Here is a 21,746-nt window from a genome sequence, read left to right as displayed (position 1 = left end):
GGGAGAAGCAGGCTCCTCGCAGGGAGCCTGATGCAGGTCTCTACCACCGGAACGACATCACACCCTGAGTGGAGGGCAGACACTTAATCGCTGAGCTACCCAGGCGTCCTTCCATTGCCGTTTATTTAAAAACTACAGAAAATTTGAAACGTATATCAAAGTAGAAGAAATATTATATATAAATATATATAAATATATATAAATATATACATATATATAAATTATAATAAACCCTCAGTACTTGGAGTGCCTGGGTGGCTTAGTCAGTAGAGTATCTGACTCCGGATCTCAGGGTGGTGAGTTGAAGCCCCACATTGGGCATGGGGCCTACTTAAAAATAAACAAATAAATAAATACAAATAAATAAATCCTCCTATACTCATTATCCAACTTCGACAGTTATAGAGATCTTGCCAGTCTTATTTCATTTCTCACCCTCCACCCTACCTCCCTAGGGAAGAATCTCAAAGAATCTCAAACATCATTTTTTTTCGGTAAATACTTAAGTATCTATCTCTAATAGGCAAAAACTTTTCACAGATATAATAGCTTAAAAAATGTAACAATTGTTCAATATCATTTAATACCCATCTGTATTCAAAATTCAACATTTGTCTTAAATTAGAATCTGTATTGGGGGTTCGGCCCAGCCATTCTCCCAGGCGCCCAGGCCCGGTGCACACGTGTGTGAGCTCGCCTGCGCCCCGGGGCCACTGCAACCGGAGGAGAGCGGCTGCCTCAGGAGGACCCCTCTCCCCCCAGAAATTACTCAATGCTGAAACCTTTCAAAGTGATATTCGAGGCGCTGGAAGCACCATGGATGGGTTTTATGATCAGCAAGTCCCTTTTATGGTCCCAGGGAAATCTCCATCAGAGAAATGTCGAGGGCGGCCTGTGATTGACAGAAAGAGGAAGTTTTGGACACAGATCTGGCCCATGATTCTGAAGAGTTGTTTCAGGATCTCAGTCAACTTCAAGAGGCTTGGCTAGCTGAAGCACAAGTTCCTGATGATGAACAGTTTGTCCCAGATTTCCAGTCTGATAACTTGGTGCTTCGTGCCCCACTTCCAACCAAGATCAAACGGGAGCTGCACAGCCTCTCCTCGGAGCTGTCATCCTGTAGCCACGAGCAGGCTCTAGGCGCTAACTATGGAGAAAAGTGCCTCTACAGCTATTGTGCCTATGATAGGAAGCCTCTCTCCGGGTTCAAGCCATTAACCCCTGCCCCAGCCAAGTGTGCCCACCACCCCGCGCACGCCCCCGCGGCTGGCCCAGTACCAGGCCCTGCCCTCCCCCCCACTCGCTTCCGGAACCTGGACCACAGCAGCAAACCTTTGCGGTCCCCTGGCCACCACATCAGCCCCTGCAGATGCCAAAGATGATGCCTGAAAACCAGTATCCCTCAGAACAGAGATTTCAGAGACAACTGTCTGAATCCTGCCACCCCTTCCCTCCTCAGTCAGGAGTTCCTGGAGATAATCGCCCCAATTACCACCGGCAAATGTCAGAATCCATTGTCCCTGCAACTCCCCCACCCCCTCAGAGATTCAAACAAGAATACCATGATCTACTCTATGAACATGGGGTCCCAGGCATGCCAGGCCCCCCAACACATGGGTTCCAGTCACCAATGGGAATCAAGCAGGAGCCCCGGGATTACTATGTTAATTCAGAAGTGCCCAACTGCTAGTCGTCCTATATCAGAGGGGGGTATTTCTCCAGCAGCCATGAAGGTTTTTCATATGAAAAAGATCCCCGGTTGCACTTTGACTACACTTGTGTTGTTCCTGAGAGACTGGAAGGCAAAGTCAAGCAAGAGCCCACCATGTACCCGGAGGGGCCCCCTTACCAGAGGCAAGGTTCTCTTCAGCTGTGGCAGTTCCTGGTTACTCTGCTGGATGACCCAGCCAATGCCCACTTCATTGCCTGGACGGGCCGTGGCATGGAGTTTAAGCTGATAGAACCTGAGGAGGTTGCTCGGCATTGGGGCATCCAAAAGAACCGGCCAGCCATGAACTATGACAAGCTCACCCATTCTCTACGCTATTACTATGAAAAGGGCATCATGCAGAAGGTGGCCGGGGAGTGATAGTCTATAAGTTTGTGTGTGACCCGGATGCCCTCTTCTCCATGGTCTTCCCTGACAACCAGCGTCCGTTCCTGAAAGCAGAGTCCGAGTGTCACCTCACCAAGGAGGATACCCTGCCCCTGACCCACTTTGAAGACAACCCGGCCTACCTCCTGGACCTGGACCGCTGCGGCAGCCTCGCCTACGCCGAGGGCTTTGCTTACTAAGTGTCCGAGTGGCTGAGCGGCCAAACCCTAGATAGAGCTAGCAGTTCCCATTCAGGCAAACGAGGGCAGTGGTTTTGTTTGTGTTTTTGGCTGTTCCTAAAGTTTGCCCTTTGAGTATTATCTGGAGAACCCAAGCCGTCTCTGGATTGGCACCCTCAAAGACAGATACCTTGGCTGGGGAGTGGGAACAGGGAAGGGGCAGAGAAACCACCAAAAGGCTGGTGCCTCGGCTTCTGATCCTGACAAGGTTTCTGGGGAGAGATTGCGGTGGAGCCTCCTTCCCATGGACAATATATATGCAAAGCAATACCTTGTTCAGGGTAGTGCCCACAAACCAGGACAGAGTGTGTGACAATCTGCATTGATCGTGGGCTACTAATTGCCTTTACATAGAAGGGCTCTGATTTGTATAATTTATTGAAACAGAAATGACAGACCCATAGAATAGTAGGCTAAGAAGCTGGGAAGGCTCAGACCGTGAAGGGTTAAAAAGTCTATCTTCAAATTGGGAGAGCTCTTCTAGCTCGAGCTGCGATGTTTCCCCTCGGTCTAGAAAGAAGGGGGGAAAGTCAGAACAGCTGTTCCCCACTCCATGGTTCTCAAATACTAAACCATTGCGACTCTTGGGAACCTTCTAGCCATGTGGTCACCAAGTAGAACAAGCCCCCTTTCTCTTCCCAGTCACACAGCTGTGTGTGTGGATGGCTTTCATTTTAGAAGGGTGATTTACACTTATGACAGTATTTTGTTTTGCTTTGATTCGGGGGATTGTTTTGTTTTGGTGGTTGTTTTGGAAAACCAGTTTATAAACTGATTTTTGTAGTTTTGGTATTTAAAGCAAAAAAAAAAAAAAAAAAGCCAACACACAAACCTTTTGGTAACTGTGCACTGCGTCCTAAGCAGGGCAGTGCCAGCTGATGACGCTGCAGCTTGAAAGGGGCTTTGCTGGGGGTGCCCCCTTAGCCGTGCACAAGCCCATTCTATTGCCTGCTTTGTGCTTTCTGCACCAGACAGCCTGATGGAACATTTGCACCTGAGTTGTACATTTTTGAGGTGTGCAGGGCAGCCCAGACACACCACTTGATTCTATGTGTATAGTTCCTTGTGTTTTCTAACATGCTCTCTCTGGAAAGCATATGTACATAATACATGTCATGTCCATTCAAAACCTGGCCACCTGGCGGGAACCCTGGGGATTTCTCCCCGGGCATGACTGATGACAATTTCCATTTCATACATTTGTTTCGTTTCCTTTTTTTTTTTTCTTCTTCAATTCTTGGACTTTCAACCCTGCATATGATTCAATAGGGTTTGAGATGTACATGTGACCCTGACAGGTAAAACAGTGCTAGCATTTGAGTTTCCTGCCACCTTAAAAAAAAAAAAAAAAAGTTTACTATGATTACTGTATTATATCAGAAAAGTTTTAAACCACCCAGCTAAAGCTATGTGAAAGTTGGCCTCAAAATGGAGAAGTCCTTAGAAGTGGTAATGCCTTGCTGCCCACTCCGCTGATAGGATTGCTCCGCTGATAGGATTCCATGCTCCCCGCAGCACTTGGCAAGTTAACCCTGACTGCTGGTCTTCATGTGCACAAGACAATGCTGACTCGGTGAGGGGAAGAAACCTGCTTTGAATTGTTTGCCTCTCAAGGGGGGTGCGTTACAGTCTTCACCAGCCCCCCCTTTGACCAGCAGCGGCACATCTGTGAAGAGGTTCATAGGGCTGAGGGGTACGTTTTATAGCTATGAAAACATGAGGTTTTCCTCTATTGGAAGCTAATTAGCCCGCCAAGGTATTGAACCTCTAGCTTGGGCCTTAATTAGCATTGTACTCTAATCAAAGGACTCTTTCCAAAAAAAAAAAAAAAAAAAAAAAAAACAAAGGACTCTTTCCCGACCATATTTATAGCTCTCTAACCTAAACATAGTCTATATATAGATGCATATTTTATCCCCAGCTGGCTAGAGATCTATTTGTTGTAAATGCTGTATAGGATTTGTTTTTTTTCTTTCTTATCCTGGTTTGGGTTTTCTTTTTTTGATGGATTTATGCTGTCTTAGCAAGTTTGAAAATAACCCTCTGTAGCCTGAGCTCCCCCCTTCCCCTGCTGTAACCACGGGACCTGTGCTGGTACAGGACACAGGATGGCGCATCACCGTTGCATTCCCATTGGACTCATGCACCTCCCGGATGGTTTTGGGGTTTTGTTTTGTTTTGTTTTGTTTTTGCTTCTTTTCCAGAGTGTGGAAAGTCTACAGTGCAGAAAGGCTTTAACCTGCCAGTTGATTTGAAATACTTTCCCCTGCTCAGGGCCGTATGCATCCTGCCAAGCTGCGTCATATTCTGTACTGTGTACAATAAAGAAGTTTGCTTTCAGTTTAAAAAAAAAATCTGTATTGGGTTATGGACATATAAATGATGGAATCAAAACAATCACGGGGGCCCATGTGGCTCAGTCGGTTAAGCATCTGCCTTCGGCTCAGGTCATGATCTCAGGGTCCTGGGATTCAGCTCCACATCAGGGTCCCTGCTCAGCGGAAGGCCTGCTTCTCCCTCTCCCTCTGCCTGCCACTTTGCCTGCTGTGCTCTCTCTCTCTGTGTCAAATAAATAAAATCTTAAAAAAAAAAAAAAGCAATCAGCAAGATTTGAGGAGATGATGGTGTCTGTGGATTAGATAACAGTATTGTATTAGTGTTCATTTCTTGATTTTAATGTTTATACTGTTTATTTCTCATTTAGAGAAATGTCCTTGTTAATAGGAAATTTCCACTGTAGTCTTAAGGGGTAATAGGAATATGCAATTAGCTCCCAAATAATTTGGAAAATAGAAGGAGGGATTATGATAAGTCAAATGTAGAATGTTGACTATGGGGGAATTTAGTTGAAGGATTATATGAAAGTTCTTTGGATGATTCTTAAAACTGTTATGTAAGTTTGAAGATATTTCAAAGTCAAAATTTCATGATAAAACCTGACAAACTGTCTCCCAAAGGGCTTGTACCATTTTATATTCCCACCAGTTTATGAGAGTTCTAGGTATATCCTTGTAGTAATTGGTATTGTCAGTCCTTTATATTTTAAACACTGTAATAGGTGTGTAGTAATAGTTCACTGGGTCTTAATTTACATTTTCCTAATGTTTAATGATGCTGAGCATCTTTTCATGTGCTTATTTGGCATTCATATATTTTTGGTCTATTCAAATCTTCTGCCTATTTAAAAAATTGAGTTATCTGTTTTCTTATCACTGAGTCTTGAGAATCCCTTATATATTATGGAAGTAAATCCTTTATCAGATGTATGATTTATAAAGATTGTCTCCCAGTCTGTGGCATGCCTTTTCATTCCCATAACAGTGTTTTGCAAAGAGCACAGTTCTTACTTTTTTTTAATCTCCTCTCCCCCCATGTATTGCTTACTTTTGAAGAAATTTAATTTCTCATTTTTTTCCTTCTATGAATCTGGATCATGTTTTGTTGTTATATCCAAAAAATTTTTGCCTAACCCAAAATCACAAAGATGTTCCTCTATGTTTTCTTCAAGACGTTCTATAATTTTAGGTTTTACATTAAGATTCTATCATTTAGTTTTAGTTTAAAAGTTAACTATATACCTACCATATGACACAGCTATTTCACTCTTAGGTATTTAATCCAGAATAATGAAACCACATGTATACAGATGTTCATGGCACCTTAATCCCCAAACTGGAAACAATCCAAAATGCTTATCAACAGGTGATGAAAAAATTGAAGTAAAAATAAATTGAGATATATCAATACAATGAAATACTATCCAGCAATAAAAAGAAATACACTAGCCCTGGAGTAATAAAATAGATGAATCTCAAAGTGATTATGCTGAAAGAAGCCAGACAAAAGAGTACATATTATATAAAATTCAAAGAATACAAACTTAATATATGTTTTATATAAAATTTATATAAAATTATAAAGAATACAAACTTAGTAATAGGAGATAAGTGATCAGCTGGGATAAGGAGAACAGATAGGCCAAGGGATAAGGAGAATAGATAGGTCAGGGGAAGGGATTCCAGAGGGAAAAAAAGAAACTCTTGGGGCTGACAAATATGGTCATTATTTTGATTGTGGTGATGGTTCATAGATGTATGCATATATCAAAATTTGTCAAACAGTACAATTTGAGTATATGCAATTTATTGTATGTCAATTATACCATAATAAGCTGTTAAAAGACAAAGGTTGTTTTGTTTTACAGTGGCTTTTTTTCTTTTCTTTTTTTTCAGCTGAAAGGTCTCACATTTATTACTGAACCAACCTACTGGTATAGAAGGCATAGTAACAGAGAAAATAATTTCCTTAATAAGACATCTATTGGCCAGGTAGGAAGGGTGATTCCATAGTGTTAGGAAAGGAACATGTGATCTCCATGAAGCTTAAATACGTGTGCCAATTATGTTTGCTATCTTATGATGTGCGATGCCTCATAGACCCAGCTCATTTCTTCTCCAGTGCCTCCTCTTGGAGTTGTACCTGATTTTATTACCAGTTTTCATCTGAATCCGCTGGGGAATGGGATGATTCTGCTTTTGTTTCTTGGCCAGGAATCACTCCATTCTGAAAGTCTTGTGAGGAGACATGGCAAGGAACAGTCAACCACACACAACTAGGATGATGGTGAAAAGGAGAGACCTACAGTGGCTTTTCTCACATCAAGATCCAAAGTCCACACATGGCATTTGATTCCTCTATTTCAAATAAAGGATCAGCCCAGCAGGCTTGGGATATACAAACTCTGTACTTTGCTAAGGAAAGACTGGCCATTAAGTGGCCCCTGGGAAATAACCTCTGAGACCTTGGAGCATCCAGCCTGATAAGAGTATCCTTGTATTAGGGGGTTTACAAAGAACTTTTCAAGATACTCCAAGCTTTTCTTATTCTCCAAGCCCTCTCTAAAACTTTAGATCAATTCCCCAAGTGTTGGGGAACTCCCCTATATACTCCCTGCTTCCCCAAAGTTCATCTCCTGATCCTACTCTTTACCCTCAACTTCCAAAGAAAAAAACTCCCAGATTGGCTGTTGTACCCTATATTTGAAAACCACAATCCCCTTTCCCTTCATTCCTGAAGATTATTTTCACCAGATGAGGAATTCTGGGTCAATAGTTCTTTTCTTTCTGTCTTCCCACTTCCTTCTGGTCCACATGGTTTCAATGAGAACAATGAGAAATCCGCCATCATTCACATTGTTTTTACCCTATAGGTAACGTGGTATTTCTCTTTGAAATTTTCCCCTCTTTGGCTACTTTTGAGATTTTTTTTTTGGCTGGGGGCGCGGTGTATGGGGTGGGGGGGTGGTCGTTAATGTCTCGAAGTTTGACTATGATTTGTCTTGGTGTGGATTTCATTGGATTTATCTTCTTTATAAGTCGCTAAGCTTTCTGAATCTCTAGATTTTTCCCAAATACAGGAATTTTTCAGCCATTATTTCTTTGAATACATTTTCTACTCTGCCTTTTTTCTCCTCTCCATTTAGGAGGTAAAGGCATTTATTTGTTCTTGCTGCTTCGTGGCCTGGCAGCCAGAAGCAGGAGAGATAATGTAACTCCTACTGTTCAAGAAAGTATGAAACAAAAACTGCTTGGGCAGCCCTGGTGGCACAGCGGTTTAGCGCCGCCTGCAGCCCAGGGCTTGATCCTGGAGACCCTGGATTGAGTCCCATGTCAGGTTCTCTGTATGATGCCTGCTTCTCCCTCTGCCTGTGTCTCTGCCTCTCTCTCTCTCTGTCTCTATGAATAAATAAATAAAATCTTAAAAAAAACTGCTTATTTATTTTTAAAGATTTTATTTATTTCAGAGAGAGAGAGCGTACACAATCAGGGGAGAGGGAGAAGCAGATTCCCCACTGAGCAGGGAGCCTGAAGCAACCTGATCACAGGACCCCAGGATCATGACCTGAGCCAAAGGCAGGTGCTTAACAGACTGAGCCACCCAGACGTCCCATAAAAACTACTTTTTTTTAAAATAGACTTTATTTATTTATTCATGAGAGACAGACAGAGAAAGAGAGAGAAATAGAGAAAGAGAGGCAGAGACACAGGCAAAGGGGAGAAGCAGGCTCTATGCAGGGAGCCTGATGTGGGACTCAATCCCCGGACTCCAGGATCACTCTCTGGCTAAAGGCGGTGCTAAACCGCTGAGCCCTCTAGGGATCCCCAAAACTACTTTTTAAAAGAAAGATTTTATTTATTTACTTGAGAGAGGGAGAGAGAATGAGCATGGGGAGGGGCAGAGAGAAAGGGACAAGCAGGCTCCCCACTGAACAGGGAGCCCAACTCAGGGCTCAATTGCAGGACTCTGAGATCATGATCAGAGCTGAAGTCACTTACCCAACTGAGCCACCCAGGTGCCCCTGAAATTAAAATTACTTAGTGGCTTTTGCAGCACATTGTGGGTATTTGTGGGCATTTGCACATACCCAAATTAATCTTGTCCTTTAAATTCTGGAATAAGTTTTTTTTTTTTTTTTTTAGTTCTGGAAAAAAAATAAAATAAAAAATAAAATGAAAAAATTCTGGAATAAGTATATGCTTTTGTTCCAAAGTTGTGCCATTAATTCCAAGTCAGACTGTGAGTCATAGTATCTTATTGTCATATCTCATCTTTTAGCAAAGAAGATTTTACTATCCTGATCATTTAATTCACCAGAATTGGTCCTAGGTAACTTTTAGTCTTTCAAAAAAAAATCAAATTTATTTTTAAAGGACATATTTGTTATTGATGTAGTTTTGGAATATAGGTGAGGTTAGGTGGAGTGAGGTCTGGAGCTGACAACCAAGAAAGAATTCTTGAGACATCTTTGGTTCAAAATGGTGGTTTTACTAAAGCATGGGGACAGTACCCATGGGCAGAAAAAACTGCTGCACTGGGATTGTAAGGGATAGCTAATGTACTTGGAAGTTGGGGGTAGGGGAAAAGGGAGATTTTAAGATTTTTTGTGTGCTAAGGAGGACCTACAAGATATTAGAGGCCTTGCCACTGTAGAGTTGTTTTTCCCTCTAATAAGCATTAACATTAAGATAAATGGGAGTTTCCTTCTGGAAGTTAGGTTATTGTTAAGAATGCTTTTTTTCTTGTAAATCACTAAGGCATTTTGTAAACTGAGGTAGACTCATGTCTAGAGGACTACAATCTCTATAAGTTAACTATTTTTTTTTTAAGATTTTATTTATTTATTCATGAGAGATATACAGAGAGGCAGAGACACAGGCAGAGGGAGAAGCAGGCTCCCTGTGGGGAGCCCGATGTGGGATTTGATCCCAGGACCCTAGGATCAGGACCTGAGCAGAAGGCAGACACTCAACCACTGAGCTACCCAGGTGCCCCTAACTATTTGTTTTTCCTTTCCCTTGGTTTTTAGGGCAGCCAAGAGTGCCTGAGGAATGTCACACTCATCTCTCCTGGGGGGAGTGGTGTCATTTGTGGGGTGTCAGCTTGTGCTTTGTCCTCAGCTAGGCTTCTTTTCCCTTATTATGATCAGGGATATAGGAAAGAATGTACCAGCTTCTGAAGTCACAAAAAGCTGTTGGGATCACAAAAAGCTGTTGAGAAATCATAATACTCTTCAATAGCTAAACAGCTTCTCAAAGTGATTCCTTTAAAGAGGGTAATACTCAGGACGCCTAAGTGGCTCAGTGATTGAGCATCTGCCTTTGGCTCAGGTCGTGATCCGGTAGTCCTGGGATGGAGTCCCGCATCGGGTTCCCCATTGGGAGCCTGCTTCTCACTCTGCCTATGTCTCTGCATCTCTCTCTGTCTCTCATGAATAAATAAATAAAATCTTAAAAAAAAAAAAAAAAAGATGGTAATACTCAAGGGTATTTTCATTTTGGCATATTTTCTGTTAAAAAACTAGTAAGGGGGATCCCTGAGGGGGGATCCCTGGTTGGCTCAGCAGTTTGGTGCCTGCCTTTGGCCCAGGGCATGATCCTGGAGTCCCGGGATCGAGTCCCATGTGGGGCTCCCTGTGTGGAGCCTGCTTCTCCCTCTGCCTGTCTCTCTCTCTCTCTCTCTCTCATGAATAAATAACAATCTTTAAAAAAAAAAGGGGGGCGGGGGATCCCTGGGTAGCTCAGCGGTTTAGCCCCTGCCTTTGGCCCAGGGCGTGATCCTGGAATCCCGGTATCGAGTCCCGCGTTGGGCTCCCGGCATGGAGCCTGCTTCTCCCTCCTCCTGTGTCTCTGCCTCTCTCTCTCTCTCTCTCTCTCTCTCTCTCTATCATTAATAAATAAATAAATAAATAAATCGTAAAAAACAAACAAACAAACAAACAAAAAAACAACTAGTAAGGTTGTTTTATGACCACTGTGTTTATGTGCTTGTGTGTGAGACTATTGAGGCTACCTGGGGGAGGGGAGTATTAAACCTTGCACCTCCCAGATATTCTTGATGAATTTAATAACAATTTATAGGTGCAAAGACTTACTAATTGGGAAACCAAATTAGGTGATATATTCATAGATTCATATCAGTAGGAAACCATTTCCCAATCTACATATTGAGATAATTTGGAATACATGGGAAGACTGTGTTAATATCTTTTAAACAGATTATTGCTTTGATGGTAAGTTAGCATACTAAAAACCAAGAACCACAAAGTAAACATATTGAGCCCAATAATGTAAAGCTAAATTCTGGACTTCTATTTTTTTTTTTAAGATTTTATTTATTTATTCATGAGAGACACACAGAGAGAGAGAGAAGCAGAGACAGAGGCAGAGGGAGAAGCAGGCTCTCTGTGTGGAGCCTGATGTAGGACTCAATCCCAGGACCCCAGGATCATGACCTGAGCTGAAGGCCGACATTCAATCACTGAGCCACCCAGGTGCCTCTAAATTCCGGACTTCTAAATCTTAAAGTAAAATTTTCCAAAAGCCACATTGTCCTTTGCTAATTGCAAATTAAGCAGTTCTTATATTTTTTTGAAATACACTTGTTAGGCAGAATTTTACTTAAATATACAAAGAGGGCAGCCTGGGTGGCTCAGCGGTTTAAGTGCCTGCCTTCTGCCCAGGGCATGATCCTGGAGTCCTGGGATCGAGTCCCCACGTTGGGCTCCCTGCATGAAGCCTGCTTCTCCCTCTGTCTATGTCTCTGCCTCTTTCTGTGTTTCTCATGAATAAATAAATAAATTCTTTATATGTGTGTGTGTGTGTGTGTGTGTGTGTGTGGAGAGAGAGAGAGAATTCTTTTTTGAAAAGTAAAGCTTTTCCCCCTTTGATATTTGTTTTCTTTAAGTGTAAACAGAAATGGATCTTATATAGTTACCTTTCATCTATTTCCTACATTGTGCCAGATACTGTTAGAGGTTTTCTTTCTTTTTTTCTTTTTTCTTTTTTTTAAGATTTTATTTATTTATTTGAGCAGGGAGGGGCAGAGTGAGAGGGATAAGCAGACTCTGGTGCTCAGCGAGCCCTGCACAGGGCTGGATCCTCCAACCCTGGGATTATGACCTGAGCGGAAGGCAGACACTTAGCCAACTGAACCACCCAAGTGCCCCACTGTTAGAGGTTTTCATTACTTAAGTAATTTATTGTCCTCAAAATAATCTTACAAAATAGGCATTTTTAAAAAGTTAATCTCTACACCTAATATGTTGGGCCTGAATTTATGACAGAGATCAAGAGCCACATGTTCTATCAACTGAGCCAGCCAGATGCCCCCCAAATAGGCATTTTTATCCCCGTTTGGCAGAAGAGGAAACAACTTAGAGAGGTCATGTAACTGTCCACCGTCCCAAAGAGAAATTGTGGAGCAAGCATTCAAACCCAGGTTCAACTGACTCCAACATTAATGCTGTCCTCTTGCCCCTGCTATACTAGAATCTTTTATCTTCAGGGAGTTGGTAGGTTTGCCAACATAAAGAGACACTCTGGTTTCCAGGGAATAAGAAATAGGTTATCGATTATAGTAAGCTTAAGTACTCTCCAAAAAAGCCATTTAAATTACATAAATTTATCAGAGGCCAGTATATTTTTGGAGATGAAAAAAACCAATTGTTCAATTCAAAGATACCCAGAGGTTTTATTATCGGCCACCATTTTATTTCACTAGGATCTAGGATATTCTTATTGCCACTACCAATATACATAAAGATTTTTAAAGTCTTGACTCGGGGTGCCTGGGTGGCTCAGTAGGTTAAGTGTCTGCCTTCAGCTCAGGGTCATGATCCTAGGGCTCCTTGCTCAGCGGGGAGTCTGCTTCTCCCTCTCCTTCTGCTGGCTGCTTCCCCTGCTTTTGTTCTGTCAAATAGATAAATAAAATGTTAAAAAAAAATCTTGACTCAATACCTTCCATTCCCCAGAAATAAAATAAAGTCTGTGTTTTTGTTTTTGTTTTTTAAATATGGGGTGCTTCACGAATTTGTGTGTCATCCTTGTGCAGGAGCCCTGCTAATCTTTTCTGTATCAGTCCAATTTTAGTGTATGTGCTGCCGAATCAAGCAGAAGTCTGTGCTTTCTTAAATACACAGGCCCCAGTTTTCATAATTATATCTGGCAGGATAGTCTCATTTATGCTGTGATAATGAGCAGCTCCAAAAATCTTGGTTGTTTAGTACAATCGAGGTTTATTTCTTGCTCATACAAAATTTGTTGTAGGTCTGGGTGGCTCACCAGGATTTCCCTCCCTTCCCTCTTCCTACCCAGTCTTCTATGGTGACGCAGAAACACAGTCTACTTCAGAGCCCATGTTTTAGCTCTTCCAGTTCAACCCAAGGCACCTTCCCTATGGCACTGACAGGGCAGCAGAGACTTGAGAATTGCAAACAGCTTTACACTGCCACAGCCCAGAAATGATTTGTCACTTTTGCCCACATATTGTTAGTCATAATAGTCACATGACCCTGCCCACTTGCAAGGGCAGCAGAGAAAAATAGTCTGTGTATTTGGAAAAAGAGAACAAGATTTTGTTGAATGCTAATAATACACATAATAAATCTTCATTATTGGGATCCCTGGGTGGCGCAGCAGTTTGGTGCCTGCCTTTGGCCCAAGGCGTGATCCTGGAGACCCGGGATCAAATCCCACGTCGGGCTCCCGGTGCATGGAGCCTGCTTCTCCCTCTGCCAATGTCTCTGCCTCTCTCTCTCTCTCTCTCTCTCTCTGTGACTATCATAAATAAATTAAAAAATAAAAAAAAAATCTGCATTATTGGTGTCTTATATAGGCCTAGATATAACCATTTGGAAATAGAACCACTTGTTTCAGATAGGTAGCCAGGGACCATAAGGACCCATCTTCCCTCAACATGCTGCTGCTTGGGCTTACCAACGCAAAATACTCAAGAGGCCACACAGACACATGTGAGGGTGTGGTGTAGGGGACAGGAAGAAGGAGGAGGCCCTCAATGAAGAAGGGAAAGAAGGGAGAAATAAACACCACAGGCTTCCTCTTCACTTCCCCTTACCTTCGGCTTTGCAATTATCCTAAATCCTATTCCATTTCTTCTTCTCCCTACCCAAGTCCCCTCCTGCTCTTTAATAAATGCCCAAGAAAGTTGGAATCTGGGACTCCTTTTGAACATAAGATGAATCCTATTATAGTCTATAAATATTGAAAGACTTGCTATTAGTACCTATATGCAAATTTTGTCTGTCACTATACCACAGCAGTATAAGAGAAAAACAGAGAAGATAATAGGCTCTTAAAAATTACCTATTACCTTTTTGTTTTAGTCAGAATTTAATTGGATGAGACCTGCCCACGGCAAGAAAGGGAATCTTCTTTACTCTGTCTTCAGATTCAAATGTTAATCTCATCCAAAAATACCTTCGTAGAAAAACCCGAATGGTATTTGCCCAAATATCTGAGCAACCCAAGTGGCTTAGTCAAGTTGACACGTTAAATTAAATATCATATCGATTTTCCCATGGTTACAATAAGCAAAATCCCTAAGCAAATCCTAGTTGGTATATGATTAAGACCAGGTGATTGGAGAAAGCTTTGAGAATCTGTTCTATTCCACACTACTGTATTCCTACCTTCCCAGCACAAAGGTTTTATCAGTTGTTAAATGGGTGAATTACTGGCTTAAGAAGAGTAGCTCTTATAAACACTGTGGAGACTGAAGGAGGTAGACCTAAAGACTAAGTAGGACCTTGCTGGGGTTCCTTAATCCCCAGAGCCTCTCACTCCTTTGTCTTCCACTCTGAGAACTCTATCATCATGTTTATTATTTCAATAGGAAAATGGCCCCTGAGTGCTAAAAAAATGATTTAAATAGTTTGGGAACACAGGTGTTTTTATTTTTTATTTTTTAATTTTTTTTCCTTTAAAGATTTTATTTATTTATCCATGAGATACACAGAGAGAGGGAGAGAGAAGCAGAGACACAGGCAGAGGGAGAAGCAGACTCCATGCAGGGAGCCTGATGCAGGACTTGATCCTGGGACTTCAAAATCACGCCCTGGGCCAAAGTCAGGCCCTAAACCGCTGAGCCACCCAGGGATCCCCAAGAACACAGGTGTTTTTAAATTGGGAGAATGCCTTCTTATACAATTCATGACGGGAGAGGAATCTTACATGTAACAGCATTTTCTAAGAGCCAGAGGTTACTTAATTTCTACTCCATTTCCCATTGAGAAAGGCAAATTGAAGGACCCTATAAAAGATTGGATTTGTTTTTTTGGCTATCTCTACTCTTTTCTTTTCTTTTTTGTTTTAGATTTATTTATTAGAGAGAGAGAGAGAGAGACCGACCATGAGGGGGAGGGTAGAGAGTGAGAGGGAGAATTCTAATCAGCCTCACATAACACGGTGCCTGAGCTGAAAGCAAGAGTCAGACATCCAACAGACTGCACCACCCAAGTGCCCCTTGCTGCCTCTATTCTTGCTAGGACCTGCACCCCACCTCACACATGCCTTACTGTATGTCCTCCTTGTAAAGGTCAAGGAGTTAAGGATTACTTTGGAGTCTTCCCGCACAATAGACAGCATCTAAGGTGACTGGGTGAGGTCATCTTCAAAGTTTTCCGAGTTCACTGACTCTCCACACCTTGATGCCAAGACCCCTAGCTCCATGGCATAAGCGACTTATGGAAGACACTTGAGCACTCGTCTTTGTTTTACCCAGTGCCTGCATGGCTGGGAGAATACATACAGCAGAACATTATCCTTAATTAAAAAAAAGAAAAAAAAAAAAAGACCTCAAGCAAAGATAGGAGTCTCTCTCCTTTCTTTTCTGAGTCTCCAGAAATTCGATCTGATCTTCTCTCTATATATACATAAATCTTCAACAAACTCTGCTCTCACTTCCTCTCCGCTCGTGTTTGATTTCCATCCTTCAGGAAACCTGGCTGGTCCTGCAGTACACCCTCTGGGTCCTCAGACTGAGCCAGCCTGCATCATCACTACCTGATTGTACTGTAGTTCTACAAATTTAGGGGTAAAAATGAGCTAGCACATAAATGTGGCTACCACCTGCCTTCAGCTATGGCTGTGTACCTGATTATTAATATTAACCAGCTCATAAACACATTTAACACCTGTACATAGTAAGTAATTGGAGCAGACTCCAATTAATTTGTTTTTTGTTTGTTTTGCCTCCTCAGGTTCAATTCCAGAAAAAAAAAAAAATCTAAAATGGGACCTCTTGAAGATTTTTTTCTTTTGGACAAAAGTAAAATAGGCATTATAGCATATTATATTTTTCTTAAATGACTATAACATCTCTCATCCCACATGCTCTTCTTACAATATAACTGATACTTTCCCCATTAAGTATAGTCTGTGTCCTTTCTCCATAAATGTGGTTTTTTTTAAAATTTTTTTTACTGTTTCAACAAATAGTTGAAATGATGCTTTGTGACTTCTGAGAATTAGGCAATTTCTGCATTTGAAAGAGGAACTACCCTCGTGTTGACTTCAAACTTTCTAAATGAGTTATCTTTTCTAGCTTATTTCTTAACTCAGGCAAAAGACCCTAAGGGCAGAGCATCCAATAGGATCTACCCTGAGCCAGCATGACCTCGTCTGTGATTGATTTTAAGACAACGATTGACCTGAACTCCACTGTCCACCTGCAGCACAAACATAATGTTCACCTCACTGAAATAAATTCCATTTTTGTTTCATCACCATTCATTTCTCTGCCTTCGGATTTGGTCTGTGGCCAAGTGGCCAAACCTGGTTTGTTCGGGATCCCTGGAGCCAGGTGCTCTTGTACCCCACTACCCCAGCTACACCTTGTCCTCTTGGAATTCTCTTGGAGTGCTCACTTTGGGAACATAGCTGCCAGGCAGTGAGGAAGCCAAGTGGCCACATGGAGGGACCACCTATAGGTATTCCAGCTCAGTTCCAGCTGAAGTTCAAACAGCTAGTAGCATTAACTGCCAGATATGTGAAAGAGCAAGCCTTCAGATTTCAGACTCTGGACTTGATTTTTGAGCTGCCCCAGCTGATGTCATGTGGTGCAGACAAGGTGTCCCATTTATCCTTTTTTTTTCCCCTAAAGACTTATTTATTTATTCATGAGAGACACACAGGGAGAGACAGAGACATAGGCAGAAGGAGAAGCAGGCTCCATGCAGGGTGCTCAATGTGGGACTGGATCCTGGGACTCCAGCATCATGCTGTGAGCCAAAGGCAGACGTTTAACCATTGAGCCATCCAGGCATCCCTGTCCCATTGATGTTTGACCAAATTGCGTATCTGTGAGCAAATTAAATGATAGCTGTTGTTTAGGCCACTAAGTTTGCAATGCCCAGATAAGAATAAATAACACTACCATAGACACTTAACATATATTTAAATCATATCTGATCTCATATCAATCTTAAATTCTCCTGTACTCGGTGAAAACTTCACATAGCACACAGACATAAGAGCCATGCTACTCTCTTCCTGTCCTTGGTCTTATATTTTCACGATGCAATCTATCCTCAAGTCTGGGAATCATAGTGACCTCAGCAGATTCTTTTTTTTTTATTTTCTTAAAAGATTTTATTTATTCATGAGAGACAGAGAGAGACAGAGAGAGACAGAGAGAGAGAGAGAGAGAGAGGCAGAGACTTAGGCAGGGGGAGAAGCAGGCTCCACGCAGGGAGCCTGACGTGGGACTCGATCCTGGGTCTCCAGGATCAGGCCTTGGGCTGACAGCAGTGCTAAACCGCTGAGCCAGCCAGGCTGCCCAGATTTTTTTTTAAAGATTTTGTTTTTAAGTCATCTCTATGATGTAGTTTTGGAATGTTGGTGAGGTCCAGAGCCAAAGGCCAAGAAGGAATTCTTGAGATGTCTTTGGTGCAAAAAGGTGATTTTATTAAAGCAGAAGTGCAGGATCCACGGGCAGAAAGAGTTACTGCACTGGGGCTATGAAGAATGGCTGATTATATACTTGGATGTTAGAGGAGGTAAGGAAAAAGGAAGGTGTCCAAAAGGACTTTCATATGCTAAAGACTCTCAGGTTATTGGACGCCTGGCTATTGTCAAGCTGTTGGTTTTTCCTCTAGCAAAGTATTAACATTAAGACGGGAGTTTCCTGGAGGAATGTCACACTTATTCCACCAGAGAATTAGGAGTGGGGGTGGTTGTTGGGTGTCAGCTTGTGCTTTGTCCTCAGTTTACCTTCTTCTACCTCATCATCTATACCCAACGTTAGGCTCCAATTTACAACGTCAAGTTGTAATGCTTGCTCCACGTGCTCCATCGATTGAGACAGCCAGGTGTCCCAAGCTAGCTCCTTTTTCTTTTTTTTTTTTTTTAAGATTATTTATTTTTTAGAGAGAGAGGAGCAGAGAGAGAGGAACAAGCAGGCTCCTCGCTGAGTGCAGAGCCCAACCTCAGGATCCTGAGATCATGACCTGAGCTGCAACTGAGAGTTGCATGCTCGATCAACTGAGCCACTCAGGCACCCTTCAAGTTAATTCCTGACTCAACTAATCCTATACACTAACACTGTCATCAGGTAGATTCCAAGACCTCACCTTTACTGCTCACCTGCTTGTACCCACCAGCCTTGTCCTACAGTTTTCCTCAAGTTCTTCCCAAGTTACCTCTTAACTCAGGCAAGACTCTACGTGCATAGCATCCTGTGATGAAAACCAAAACTATCCCTCAAGCAATAAAGTTTGAGTTTGAGCTTAACCGTTGACTCATTCCTGTGCAAATGCACCATGATAGGATCCACAGAGTGACCAACACTGGGTTAATACTAACCCAGTGAGGAGCAGAAGCCTTGTTACATAACATACAAAGTATGCATAGGTGTGTTTACTTAAAGTGCTTGCGAGATCTTACACCCACTGCTCTCATCTAAATATTCATCATAACCCTAGATAAAAGGAACCATTCTTCCTTGCTCCAGGAGTCCTGGCTTTGGAAGTTAGTTATTCCCCATGATTTCCTAATTTGCTGCAAATACGTTTCCGTTGTGTGGCAACTCACTTGGTGTAGTTCCTATCTGTGACTCACCAAGGAGCTAACTCAGGTTAGTTATAGTATCAATTTAGGGGCTGTAGAAAATTTACCGGTATCTTCTCAGAATTAAAAAAATGAGAGTTTTCTTGCTTTTTCTTTTTTCTTCCTTCAAAGATTTTATTTATTTATTCATGAGAGACACACAGAGAGAGAGGCAGAAACATAAGCAGAGGGAGGAGTAGGCTCCATGTAGGGAGCTCGATTTGGAAGTCCCGGGACTCCAGGATCATGCCCTGAGCCAAAGGCAGACGCTCAACCACTGAGCAACCCAGGTGCTCCAAGTTTTCTTGCTTTATTGAAATCTTTCCATCTACAAAAGTGACTCTATCCTACATCTTTATCCCAACTCTTAGCAGTTTTGAATAGAGAGTGACAGGTAAAGATGTATTTTTACAACTGCTACTAAACAACTCATTTACACATTCTTCCTTACCCTTTCCTAAAGGAATGTGCTGGATGTTGCTGAATGACTATTACATTTTGTCTTGTAATGATTATAGTGCAAGGGGGCTTGAAGAACATGTTTGGACTCTAAGAACGAATTTTAATACTCAATACTGGAAACGGCTTTAAAAAAATTCAATTGATCAGTAATTTTAATGTGGGAAACAAAGGCAAAAAGAAATGTAGATAAATATTAAATGTCCTTATAACCTGCAGCCCATTGACAAATCCTTGAGGCAGGAGAGTATAACATTCCTTATTTTTTTTTTTTAAGATTTTATTTATCTATTCATGAGAGACACAGAGAGAAAGAGAGGCAGAGACACAGGCAGAAGGAGAAGCAGGTTCCATGCAGGGAGCTCGACCCCAGGTCTCCAGGATCACACTTCAGGCTGCAGGTGGCGCTAAGCCGCTGCGCCACCGGCCCGCCCAAGTATAACATTCCTTAACGCTGATGGCAAGCTAAAGAGAAAAGCAACTTTGGTTTGACTGTAGCAAGGCCTTTGTATTGTGTGAGTCTTCTTTAGCGTAAGAAAATCCTTTTGGAACTTCCGTTTACTTCCCCCCACCACAAGTACTAGATGAGTCGCTCCTCATAATCTGGGGCCAGCAGCCCACAGGTCCTGTTTCCATGCTTTAGCAAAACCACCTTTTTGCACCAAAGACCTCTTAAAAATTCTTTCTTGGCCGTGGGCTCTGGATCCCAACATCACCAACATTCCAAAACTACATTTGTGCCTCTCCTCTTTTTAAGGCCTCTGAAATGTTTAAAGTAACTGCTTACATGGACGATTATTACCTGCAGATATTATGAGAACCCAATCATGTGCAAGCCACGGAGGACTTTTTTGGTCTTTAAAAAAACTTCATGGGGGGAACCCTGGGTGGCGCAGCGGTTTGGCGCCTGCCTTTGGCCCAGGGTGCGATCCTGGAGACCCAGGATCGAATCCCACGTCGGGCTCCCGGTGCATGGAGCCTGCTTCTCCCTCTGCCTCTGTCTCTGCCTCTCTCTCTCTCTGTGTGTGTGACTATCATAAATAAATAAAAAATTAAAAAAAAAACAAAAACAAAAAACTTCATGTCTTGTACAGTGAAATGAAGCAGGATCAGCCTTGTGATCATCAAGAAGTTCGGTAATTATTTTTTTTTCTATTTTTATTTTTCTTTAAGATTTATTTATTCATGATAGACATAGAGAGAGAGAGAGAGAGAGAGAGAGAGAGAGAGGCAGAGACACAGGAGGAGGGATAAGCAGGCCCATGCCGGGAGCCCGACGTGGGACTCGATCCCGGGACTCCAGGACCGCGCCCTGGGCCAAAGGCAGACGCGAAACCGCTGAGCCACCCAGGGATCCCCGGTAATTATTTTTTAAAGTAATCTCCGCAACCAGCTGAAACTGACAACCCCAAGATCCAAGAGTTCCATGCTTTGCTGACTGAGCCAGCCAGGTGCCCCAAGAAATTCTGTGATTCTAATCAATAAAGTCAGTAATTTGGGACCTAATGCTATCAGTCGGTATGTTAATGCTCTCTATCAAGTCCTTCCCCAATTAGAAGAAACCAGTTTCCAAAGTTTCAAAACAGCAAATCTTTAGTCATCTTTTCCTATCTTGTTTTCCTTTTCTCCAGAAGTACACATTCACTCGGCTTTACTACTCAGCTACTCTTACCATTTCTTTCTTTCTTTCTTTTTTCTAAGATTTATTTATTCATGAGAGATACAGAGAGGGGGGCAGAGACATGCAGAGGGAGAAGCAGGCTCCGTGCAGGGGCCCCACGTGGGTCTCGATCCAGAATCCCGGGATCACGACCTGAGCCGAAGGCAGACGCTCAACCGCTGAGCCACCCAGGAGTCCCACTTTTACCATTTCTTGGTCACTTGGTTATCCCAGCTTCCCGACTTTTTGCACCGTGTCGCAGGAAGTAGTAGCTCCCTCTCCAACTATTCTTTCCTTGGATTCCACCAGACTTGGGCTATACTGTATACCTTTATAGATAGGAGACTCCTGGAGCACCTGGTGGCTCGGTGGGTCAAACATCGGCCTTCAGCTCAGGTCACGATCCCGGGGTCCTGGGATGGAGTCCCGCCCCCGGCTCCCTGCTCAGCGGGGAGTCCGCTTCTCCCTCTACCTGCCGCTTCCTCTTTATCAAACACGTAAAATCTTAAAAAAAAAAAAAAAAAAGGTTACTCCGTAAAAACATCCAGGGAACCATGCACCAGCGTCGTCAATGTTATCTTTCATCTTCAGCTACACCCAAGGCGTCACTGAGCAGCCTAGGACTGGGAGCCCCGCCGCAGGTGACAGCGCAGTGGAATTACAAGCCTTTCAGGCAGCCTCTCTCCGCTGAAGAAATAAGGGGCAGTAACCACAGGAACAAATAAAGTGAAACCCAGGAAGCACCTCGCACACATCCAGCGCCGCCAAACCAGGATCCTCGGCGCCTCCCACGCTCCAGCCGAGAAAGGCACGCCCAGAAGGGCCAAAATGGCGCCCTCCCCGCGGCCCCCTCGGCGTGAGGGGCGGAGCCGCGCGCGTCACGTGACCGCCCC

General features: G+C 42.9%; 1 long non-coding RNA gene, 1 other non-coding gene and 1 pseudogene across 2 annotated transcripts; 1 reads left to right on the top strand and 2 right to left on the bottom strand.

Moving 5' to 3' along the window:
* The first annotated feature begins 666 nt into the window (after positions 1 to 666).
* On the top strand, positions 667 to 4,688 carry LOC140622621 (ETS translocation variant 5 pseudogene; annotated as a pseudogene).
* A 5,956-nt stretch (positions 4,689 to 10,644) lies between these two features.
* On the bottom strand, positions 10,645 to 21,743 carry LOC140623315 (uncharacterized). Its single transcript, XR_012022960.1, has 3 exons — positions 21,598 to 21,743; positions 12,983 to 21,357; positions 10,645 to 12,581 (listed from the first exon to the last, which is right to left on the bottom strand). It is a non-coding gene; the product is annotated as an uncharacterized lncRNA (long non-coding RNA).
* Positions 12,679 to 12,785, bottom strand: LOC140623388 (U6 spliceosomal RNA). Its single transcript, XR_012023011.1, has one exon. It is a non-coding gene; the product is annotated as a U6 spliceosomal RNA (small nuclear RNA).
* Positions 21,744 to 21,746: the final 3 nt, after the last annotated feature.

Source organism: Canis lupus, chromosome 32 (assembly GCF_048164855.1).
Source record: "Canis lupus baileyi chromosome 32, mCanLup2.hap1, whole genome shotgun sequence".
Lineage (NCBI taxonomy): Eukaryota > Metazoa > Chordata > Mammalia > Carnivora > Canidae > Canis > Canis lupus.
The sequence above is the reverse complement of the archived record's forward strand: the minus strand, read 5'-3'. Positions and strand labels throughout refer to the sequence as shown.